Below are 11,414 nucleotides of genomic sequence, written 5' to 3'. Positions count from 1 at the left end.
TCTCTCTGCTACCGTATGGCAAGCGGTACCGGAGCGCCAAGTCTAGGTCCAAGAGGCTCCTAAATAGCTTCTACCCCCAAGCCATAAGACTCCTGAACAGCAAATAAATGGCTACTATTTGCATATAGAACAGTCTATGACTTCAGAGACTCTAGTCTGACAATTTTAGGGTCTTCCACTAACACAGCCTGGTATAGAGGTTCTAAATGGCAGGAAGCTCGGCCCCAGTGATCTACTGGGCCATCCACAGTACCCTATGTTCCGCCTTGCGGTTCGATGCCAAGCAGTTGCCATACCAAGCGGTGACGCAGCCAGTCAAGATGCTCTCAATGGTGCAGATGTGTAACTTTTTGAGAACCTTAGGGCCCTTGCCAAATCTTTTCACCCTCCTGAGGGGGTAGAGGTGTTTACGTGCCCGCTTCATGACTGTGTTGGTGTGTTTGGACTAGGCCTGTGGCGGTCATGAAATTGTCAGCCGGTAGTTGTCAAGCAAATAACTGCCGGTCTCACGGTAATTTACTGTTAATTAACACATTTAGCATCTCCTGGCTTCCACGCATAGCTTACAAGCCACTGATGCAGACCTTTTGATACATAGAAAATGTTGTGTATTTCAGAAGAACAGAATAGCATACTCTGAGTTGTCCTTATGTTAGGCCCTAATCTGTCTATGGATGTGGGCTACACTATTAACTTAGCAGACATGATTAGTTTAGAACTTCGTGGAATTATTTTATAGTATGAAGAACACAATTGAGCATAGCTGAATAAAATAGAACGGATATGTTCTCCAAATGATTTGAGGGCGCACATGCGCACATTCAGTGTTGAGCGGTTAACCAAGAAACGATACTCCTATATGCTTAATTGAGTTGATGTAACTTTAGTTGTGATACTAATGTTGGGCTATACAGTGCATTATGATTAATGGAAACAGGATGCACCTGAGCTCAATTGAATACTTATGTAAATGTGATTTTAATTAAAAAATATATATCTAGTAATTTCAACCTTTTTTTGCTTTGTCATTATGATGTATTGTGTGTAGATTGAGGGGGAAACAATTGAATACATTTTAGAATGAGGCTGTAACGAGTAGTCTACAGATGAGAAAATAAACTGTTGTATTATTTAAAGTGTAATTTTATTTGAATAGTCTATAGTAACTGGCTACTGGTCAATTTTCAGCTGCGGACCAATAATGTCTCTTTGCCATCTGCAACGAATGGTAAGGCAAGGATGTAATGTGAGTTGAAAAGTAGAATTCTCTTTTGCCACCCCACTCAGACTCTCCTTCATTTCTCATAAAGGGAATAGGGCCAAAGACAGTCTTCGTAACCCTGGCCCAGTGAACATGCAACTACTGTGTAATGATCAGGCCATAGATGGATTTACAGTACAGAGGGAATGAAAAAGAGCGATGTAGAGACAGAAATATGGATGAACACAGTCTGTAGTTTAATACAAGTTCTACAACTGAAAGGGAGGAGGGTACCAATTCATTCTTGGTTCTGTTTTCATTTCATTTAACTAATACAGTACAAACCAGGGGAGGCTGCTGAGGGGAATATGGCTCATAATGTCTGGAATGGAATGGCATCAAATCATGTGTTTGATACCATTCTGCTCCAGCCACTACCACAAACCCATCCTCCCCAATTAAGGTGCCACCAACCTCCTCCTACAGCGTTTGATTTCCTCGATAAGCGGGTCTTCTGTATAATGAAAAAGAGAAAAAAAAGAGACCACAGAACCTGACCACAGCCATCCAGCATCCAAAGTGTCATTAACCAATCAGAGAAGTCAAATTGACCTGGGCTCTTATCTGAACTAGTGGCCTACATCCAGAACTACTTATCCTCACCCCTGCAGCGATGAGATTTTACACCATAACTGCGTTTGAAAGATTAGATGCCCCACGTACCATAAAACCTCAGTCGGATTGAATTGAGCGAGCTGAGTTTTTGGGATGACAACTGAGGAATCCTTTTCAGGCAACAAAGACCAGCTGAATCAGCCACATCTGCTAACCCTGTTTTCCAATGTTCTCAGAGTAGCAGTGCTTATTTATATAGGAACAGCCCCCCTGTTATACAGCATATAATCATATTTATCATGATTTAAAAGGCAAAACGGATCCTATACAAGCTCTTACTCTGAGACACATTTTGAATACAGACCCACCCATGGCTAGATGTTTAAGGGGGGTTTGGGTGGCATGATACACTAACTCTGATCTCTCTGCCAGTAGGCAAATTTACCAGTACAGACCAGTGAGCGGCATTAAATCATGTCAGCTGAGACACCTGGTTGGTGTTGACGACCCCTACACCACCAGAGCAATGAGATTATGCATTGACATCAAATGTAATCATCCCAAACCTCTGGCTATGGCCCAGACCCAGATCATATTAACACTGATCTGAATGTGATCGCGTCACCTAAGCCTAGGGAATGGGGATAACAAGGGCTCTGTTATAGTTGTGGGAAGGTTCTAAAGACAAGGAGTTTGTGGACTAACAAATAGCAGGCTGTTAAGGTCCAGGTGCAGATTGATGCTGTAGTCATACATGTAATTGAAGGTAACTTACCAAACGAATACCTGTAAGGAGAGAAAAAGAATAGACCAGCATAAAAATGTATATTTTGATTTGATTACAGAGTTGGCCTACCCTACATACTGTATTTGTATTCATTAAGAATCCCCATTAGAATCTTCCTGGGGTACAAACAAGATTAAGGCAATTACAGTGGCAGGGCTTCTAAACTATCACAGATTATAAAGGGAAACTCAGCAGTGAGCTGCCCAATGACGCGAACCTACCAGATGAGCTAAATGCCTTCTATGCTCGCTTTGAGGCAAGCAACACTAAACCATGTGTGAGAGCACCAGCTGTTCCGGATGACTGTGATCACGCTCTCCGTAGCCAATGTGAACAAGATCTTTAAACAGGTCAACATTCACAAGGCCGCAGGGCCAGACGGATTATCAGGACGTGTACTCAAAGCATGTGCTGACCAGCTGGCAAGTGTCTTCACTGACCTTTTCAACCTTTCCCTGACCGTCTGTAATACCTACATGTTTCAAGCAGACCACCATAGTCCCTGTGCCCAAGAACACCAAGGTAACATGCCTAAATGACCACCGACCCGTAGCACTCACGTCTGTAGCCATGAAGTGCTTTGAAAGGCTGGTCATGGCTCACATCAACACCCTTATTCCAGAAACCCTAGACACACTGAACACCTTCCTCTGCAACTGGATCCTGGACTGCCTGATGGGATGCCCCCGGTGGTGAGGGTAGGCAACACAACCGCCACACTGACTCTCAACATGGGGTGGGGCCCTCAGGGGTGCTTCTATAGGCTATCCAATTGGGTGAGACAGAGCGATGGCCTCTATTAAAAAGACGGGGATCCCATCAGCTTTCTATAAGCTAGGCTTACTATATTTATTTCTCAACTTTCCTAATATTAAGCACATTGCTTCTCTTTACAACAGGAGTATAGCCTACCTGTCTGATATGAAAATGAACCACGGGAAAAGCATCCTCCATTTGCTATTTAAGTGCGTAGATTACATTTTTCACGCTGGCCCAGTTTCTAGACAGGTGCATGAAAATTATCCATTCTAAATCAAAACAAATTTCACACATATTTAGTATATGTAAAGACCAGATTAAATCAAGAATAGTGTGATGGGTGACAATATTATCACTTGACAATGATGCCCTGCATAAGGCAGGAAACGGCATATGCTCTTTTTGCAAGCTTAGGCCCATATGTCTATGTTTTGATAAGGTTTGTATCAAAACTAGTGTCCAAATAACTTCTTAAAAATGAAGCACATTAATCTGCTGTACAATTGGTGTAGAGCCTAACTGGCCTACATAAGCAGCGAGTGAGTTTCAAGTTTGGGGAAGATCATTTTCAACATAAAAACGCACCTTTATAATAAAGCATTACACGCATAATCACATTTACATGCACAATCACGCTTTTGATAATGGTGTTTTCCTGCTAATGGAACATTTGTGCTTTGAGCCTATTGCAATGTTTGCATTGCTGCACTTATAATGTGAATAAATAGCCTAATAGTTTATCGACATTTTAAGCTAAACGTTCTGATCTTTTGTGTCAGCCTCATTGCGTAACAGTTTTTTGATCCTAGTGGTTGTATTCAATAGGGACCTATCACATCCCACACCTGTCCCAGACTATGTTTGGAATATTTATTTCTCACACAGAATATAATAGGTAAACTTGTGTACTATGGGGGATAGTAGAGGGACATAGGCTAGTGCTTTAGCTGTTTGTTTGGCCTAATCATCTTGTTGGCTGACGGAAGTAAATGGGGACAGTTCTTCCAATATGCACCTCGGAATTGTGTTGTGCACCTCGGAATTGACGTGCTCAGTTGCGTCCCTTACGTGTCTGTCTTCACTTGTAGCCTGTGAGAAAGACCCGATCACCTGATGGAGAGCCATGTGAGTGGGGTGCTTCGGCATGTGCAGCACTCAGGGAGCTGGGCACAACGCAGCACTCCGGGCCAAAGGCACAAAAGGCATGGATTACAGCCACACAAAGGGGATGCCGCCATGAATTCGAGGCATTATCAAAGTGCTTGTCAAATTGTGAATGGGAGACTGCTAGTATGTACAGCCTTTGCAAAAAAGAAAGCAGAACTCATGCCTTTCAATATACTTTCTTTTCGCATCACCAACCTCGTCATGCAGCCTTATAATGTATTAAATCTGAAAAAATCTTTACAAAATACAACTTTTACATTACCCTGCAGTTTACCAATAAAATGGGCTGAAGGTGAAGTAGACATACTTCGTATTCATATCACAAAATATATAAATAAGCTCTCCACAATTAATTTCAATAGAAAACTTGTAAAAATAGACAAGATCCTGCAACCATAAAGAGGTAAATACCTGTCTATTTATGGAAAAATTGCCCTGATTAACTCCATAGTCATATCTCAGTTTACTCACTTACTTATGGCGCTGCCTACTCCTGATGATTCGTTTTTTAAATCATATGAGCAAATAATATTTCACTTTATCTGGGACGCTAAATCAGACAAAATAAAGCGTGACTATCTATATAATGAATATGAATTGGGTGGGTTGAGATTATTAAATATAAAAGCACTAAACCTCTCTCTAAAACCTTCACTTTTTCAAAAGTTTTACTTGAACCCTAAATGGTTCTCAAGTAGATTACTAAGAAAAGCTCATCCATTGTTTAAAATAGTTTTTTTTGCCTTTGTGCAGATTGCCATGTCTCAGTTTTCGATTAATTGAAAATTATACTTTTTTCAAAGTATCTCTCTTTCAAACAAGCATTGCAGAGCTGGCTACAATTACATTTTCATCCCCCTGAAAAGATAGAACAAATATTACAACAAATATTATGGCTGAACTCAAATGTGCTGGTTGATAAAATACCTGTATTTATGGGAAAGATGTTTGAAAAGGGTATTTTGTTCTTAAATGATATTGTAAATTGGAATGTCAGAGTTATGTCTTTCACAACTGGAGTTATCAGAATTGTACAGGAAGGTCTGCTCAATGCAAGAGTTCAACCAATTGATTACAGCATTACCCCCAAAATGGAGGAGGCAGGTGGCAGCAGGAGGAGGTAGGGTACTGGTCTGTCTGCCCAATATAAAGGATCAAAACAGGAATAAAAATAGCATAAATAGGAAAGTATACCAGTTTCATTTGAGGACCAGGATGTTGACAACTGTGCCATACAGATTGCAAAATAGTTGGGAAAAGATTTTTGATGTACCAATTTCACGGTACAGGGTGTATGAGTTGATATATAAAACAACGCAAGTTTCAAGACTTCTTCTTGCTTTTCAACTAAAATTATTATATAAAATTCTTGCCACCAATAAAATGTTGAATATTTGGGGCATAAAATCATCTAAGCTTTGCAGATTTTGTAGTGACGATATAGAATCAATAGACCATTTATTTTGGTATTGCCCTCTGGTAGCCTGTTTCTAGTCTCAGGTTCAGGAATGGCTGAAAATGCATAACATTGATCTCAAATTTACCCTAGAAATAGTACTGTTAGGAGATCTGGAGAGACCGGGTCAGTCAATTACTAATATATTTATCTTCAACTCGCAACCTGTGGATTCTATTCAATTAGATACATTGAAATTGTACATTAAACATCACAGCATAGTTGAAAGATATATGTTGCATAGAAATCCGAAGAGGGTGGCCAGCAGAGATAGGTGAGATGGGCTGAGGGAAGCTGAGGGTTGGGAGGTGGAATTGGAGACAAATGGGAGGGGAGTGGCCGGGCGGGGGGTAGAATGATGGTCAAAGATAAAACTATTAAAAATAAAGTCAAAATTAAACATACTTTTTATTAAGTTTGAATGACACTGAGGGGCAGTGTTTTTACAGCTAATGTCGGTTTGGCTGAGGCTGATGCCGTGCAGGTGTTTATACACATGCATATACACACACTCGCATTCAAATACACACATACATGGACAAACACAAATGTAAATAGTGCCAGACATGTACTCAAACATATAGAGTTGACCTTGCTGTTATAATTTTAGTTGTCCTTGATGTCCTTTGTTTTTTGCATTGTTGTTTTCTGTTTTTCTTTGTCTTTTTCTTTTTTCTCTTCAGTTCTTTTTTTGGGGGGTTGTTGGTGCATTGAGGGGGTTCTTAGGGGTGGGGAATGGAATTAATGTATTATTATTGTTATTTATTTTTAAATGTAAATCTTGGGGGGGACTGTGGGAGGGGTCTCGGACGGTTGAGGGGCAGCTTTTGGGGAACTGTGGGGGGGGATTCTGGGAGGGTTCGGGTCCCCGTTTTTGTCCTTGGGAGAGATCTGTAGACATGCCCTTGAGCAGGGCATTGACCCTGGACACATCTTTGTTTCGCTCTTAATGGGAGTTTGTTGGATGACTGGTGTGGTGTAGTTGTTGAGCGGCTTCACTACAAGTATATTGTATGTTTTGGATTCAATTTAAAAAAATAATAATCTGAACATACATTTGTAGAACAACTAAAGTCACATACACTACCATTCAAAAGTTTGGGGTCACTTAGGAATGTCCTTGTTTTTGAAAGAAAAGCACATTTTTTTGTCCATTAAAATAACATCAAATTGATCAGAAATACAGCGTAGACATTGTTAATGTTGTAAATGACTATTGTAGCAGGAAACGGATGATTTTTGATGGAATATCTACATAGGCGTTACAGAGGCCCATTTTCAGCATCCATCACACCTGTGTTCCAATGGCACGTTGTGTTAGCTAATCCAAGGTTATAATTTTTATAAAATAATGCCACGGAATTTTAAGCAAATCTTGTCTGGCAAATCTTGTCTGCTAAATGAACTAGCGTAGCCCACAGCCATTTGCATAGCCAGATCAGGGCCTAACATAAGGACAACTCAGTATGCTATTCTGTTCTTCTGAAAGACTACATTGTTTCTTTAGACCTGTCTAAAATAAATAATGGATTTATTGTGAAGGTGTAGCATATATTACATAGATTTATTAGACTTTTTAAAATGTAGATGTTCAAAAGGTCTGCATCATTGGCTTGTAGGCTGTGTGGAAGTCAGGAGATGCTAAATGTGTCAATTAACGTCAATTACCGTGAGATGACAGTTATTTGCTTGACAATCGCCGGTTGACAAAATTTTGTGACTGCTACAGATATATGATATACATTTGACATGCTTTTGGTGATGGGCTTACATAGTTTAACGTGGCTCAGTGCAGCTACTGCGACAATTTCAGGAATGTAACAGGCTGTTACTCTAATTTCTGGTAAACTCAAAATAACGAGTCTCAAACATTAGGAAAATGTCTAAGGAAAATGTCAACAATTTCAGCTGTTTCAAAAACATTTCTATGCTATTACCCTTTATACTGTAGGAGTGTTGGCTCACGAGACAATTGTGTTTACACTGCCCATCTTCAAGGTGGGCAACTGTCAGCGAGTGTCGTGAGCTACCTCCAGAGGTAGCAGTCAAGACGTAGCAAGGACGCAAGTTTACGTGTGTAACTGAAGGTATTTCTACAAAAAGTGCAGTAAGTGTGAAGAGGCTCTTAGTTAGGAGGGGTGAACAGGCTGGATTTAGCTGAAGGGAGAAGGTAAACCTTCCACTAGAGCACTCTGCTGCTTTCACATTAGGCCAGTCTGGGGAATTAGACTTTTATACATGTGTGCATCCTCACACACGCGGTGTCACATGCGCACCAGTCATATACACTATATATACAAAAGTATGTGGACACCACTTAAAATTAGTGGATTCGTTTATTTCAGCCACACCTGTTGCTGACAGGTGTATAAAATCGAGCACACAGCCATGCAATTTCCTGAGACAAACATTGGCAGTAGAATGGCCTTACTGAAGAGCTTAATGAGATTTCAACGTGGCACCGTCATAGAATGCCACCTTTCCAACAAGTCAGTTCGTAAAATCTCTGCCCTGCTAGAGCTGGCCCGTCACCTATAAGTGCTGTTATTGTGAAGTGGAAATGTCTAGGAGCAACAACGACTCAGCCACGAAGTGGTAGGCATATTTGGTTATTTAAAGCATCCTCGCCTGCTCTCATTGCTTTAACTGTAAACAAAGCTTCAGAACTGTGAGGTCAGCTCAGACCTCTTTTTTTTTTAATGCAAAAACCGAATTAGCATTTTTTGTTTCCCCCTTTTAACTCTCCCCTTTTTCACTACTTCATCACAGACGTCGTAACTGAGTAACTTCCCGAACGTACCAATGCCTTATTTCACTTGCTGAGAAATGTGTTCACATTTTTACCTTTGCCACACTTGTCCTTTAGCAATAGCATCTGTCCTTTTCTCTCATATCCCATTTCTTCATCTCTCATGCCCCTTAGTCATCTCATCCCATATCTTGGTCAATCACATTCTCCTTCCACACTATATTCCCCCCACATCTGCTTGACCACTAGTCATTCCCCTGTACTTTTTCTGTAATCCCTCTGTCCTGTACTCTCTCCCTGTTGTTCTTTCTCTGACTGTTCTCTCTCTTCCCTCTCTCCCTCTTTGCCTTCCCTCCCAGGTTGGGAGAGTCAGTTGTTGGAGACAGGCTTCCTGGGGATATGCCTGTGTGGTGTCTGTCCCTGCCCCCCTCGCTCATCTCCATCTGGACCTTCCGCTGGCTCATCGCCCGCATAATTCCGGGCGCCGGGATTGATAAACACACACACACACACACACACACACACACACACACACACACACACACACACACACACACACACACACATGTACACATCTATTACACTGACACACATATCGCCAGTCCTTCACATTTGTATGGGCAAAGTGGGGCAAATGGACACTCGCCTGAATTCACCTCAAAGTCTGTGGAAAAACACAGAATTTCTAGTCATTTGTCATTCACTGTGTTTATATGAAAAGTGTACTGGGCTTTGGATAAATGCAAATATGGAACCAGTCAGGCAACTTTTGTGACTCTCTTATGGTTTCCATAGTGGAGAGATGGAACACCGAACCCAGACTAACCCAGCACAGTTGTCTGCCAGAACTTGGGGGTTGAAACTTGCCACAATGCTCAGTGTTTTTTCAATTAGGCCCATAAAGAGGACAGAGCAACGAGGGGACTATATGTTCAGTCAGCTAACCTCAGTTTCAAGAGTATGATTGACTTGAAATGCTTACTTGAACTAATTTCCCCTAGACACAAAGTTATTACAACACATTTATTAAAAACAAAGCACTTTAGGTCCCCTTAGACACAGCTGAGGCCTAACCAATAAACAGCCTATTAATTGTGGGATAATCAATTTTATTGTGGTTGGGGTAGGATACAAATGTTTTTTTAAATATAATTGAAAGCATATAGTTTTGATCTTTAGATGACATGAGGTTAAAGCTTAAACCTTTTTGGAAATGATAGACAAAGTCTGAAGTTCCTTAGATTGACACTGGCAGTGTAAATACAGTGTAGTATAGTTCAAAGCCCATGCTACAGTCACTCAGTGTTGGTTCTGTAAGTGTTGGTTAGACTAGGTCAGGGTAATCTATCCCTTGGTCTGTGTTGACCTCTGTTGAGAACCCTTAAGTGAAGTGGGTATAACCAGTAAGATTCAAAGGAACCCTAAGTAAGAAACTCGATCCAGAGCGGTTTCATGTTTGGATTTCGAACGCGTCAGATCATAACCCAGTTCATTGATTTGGATTTGTCTTATTTCTCAATGTCTAATACCAGTCAGTATTATCCAAACTGCTCCGTATGCTGTCAATTATTTCAAATGTAATAATTGTGCTATTGAGGACATAACAAAAATATATTTGATCATTTCCTTCAGCAGATTCGTCTAAACAGATTCTACATTTTTCACGACTTTAGAATTAAGGCCCTCCCTCACATGCTGAAAATATCCTTCCTGGCAACACACTACTTTCTCTTCCCCTGTTCCTTAATGGTTCCACTTTTGCTTTCACGTCCTAAGCTAAGTTTGTGCGTGCGTAAGCATCTCCTTCAATTTGCTATCCAGGCTGTTAGCATCAGAGTTTTTAAGTCCAGGCGGTTAGCTAAGTGGTGTTAATGGGATCTGATGCACAGGGCAGTGTCTGTTTAAGCTGTGAAATATAATCATAGTAATCAGGGTTCCAGTGGGCCGGTGTGGTGCCCAATGACTGGGTGTGATATAGTTTGGACCTGGCCAGTTAACTAGCTGTCTCACAGCCACACCATGACGTGTCACATCTCACACTCTTGCAGGAGGAGCGGTAGGAAGAGTGCACCAGGCAATGATGGAGAGCATTTGCACATAAATGATCTTCAGCCAACAGAATTCAGTCTTACATTGTTCCTCTCTGTAGCTTGTTTCTGAATTATATTGTGCATCTCCCCTCAGGCTCATGTTGATTTGAAGAAGTCCAGTAAAGTGCATGTCTGGTTGGACCGTACCGTTCTACTTAGGGGTGATCAAAGACAGCAGTGGGGTCAAACTGTGGACCCCAGTTCCTACCTTTGAACATAAACATGGATTTTATCAAACAAAACTATGCTACATTTTATCTCTCGGGCCCTCAGGATGACAAATCAGAGCAAGATTCCTGAATGTAAGAACATTATTTACCTTGAGGTGAATGTGTCAAACCAGTCTCCTCAAGCAATAGCATGGCATTTTTTTCACTGTAATAGCTGTCTGCCCATATAAGACATGTCTATGTCCCAGAAAGTTGGCTGTTGTATACAGTCATTCTAGTCACATTAGCGCAAGATAGCAACAACCATCCCAGTTTCGGGACACCCATCCCGTAGAGGTTAAGTGGAATTAAACACAAAACTCTGTCAAAGTGGAAGAAAAATGCTAACTTTTTAAAATTAATGCTAAATAAAACACTCAT

At 40.9% G+C, this 11,414-nt stretch overlaps 1 pseudogene; it reads left to right on the top strand.

Annotated features, from left to right (window-relative positions):
* The first annotated feature begins 206 nt into the window (after nucleotides 1–206).
* The window catches only part of LOC110498754 (lipase maturation factor 1-like), a 54,191-nt pseudogene continuing 42,983 nt past the window's right edge, over nucleotides 207–11,414 (top strand).

Source organism: Oncorhynchus mykiss, chromosome 20 (assembly GCF_057628025.1).
Source record: "Oncorhynchus mykiss isolate SJ-2025 chromosome 20, ASM5762802v1, whole genome shotgun sequence".
In the NCBI taxonomy this organism is placed as follows: domain Eukaryota; kingdom Metazoa; phylum Chordata; class Actinopteri; order Salmoniformes; family Salmonidae; genus Oncorhynchus; species Oncorhynchus mykiss.
The sequence above is the reverse complement of the archived record's forward strand: the minus strand, read 5'-3'. Positions and strand labels throughout refer to the sequence as shown.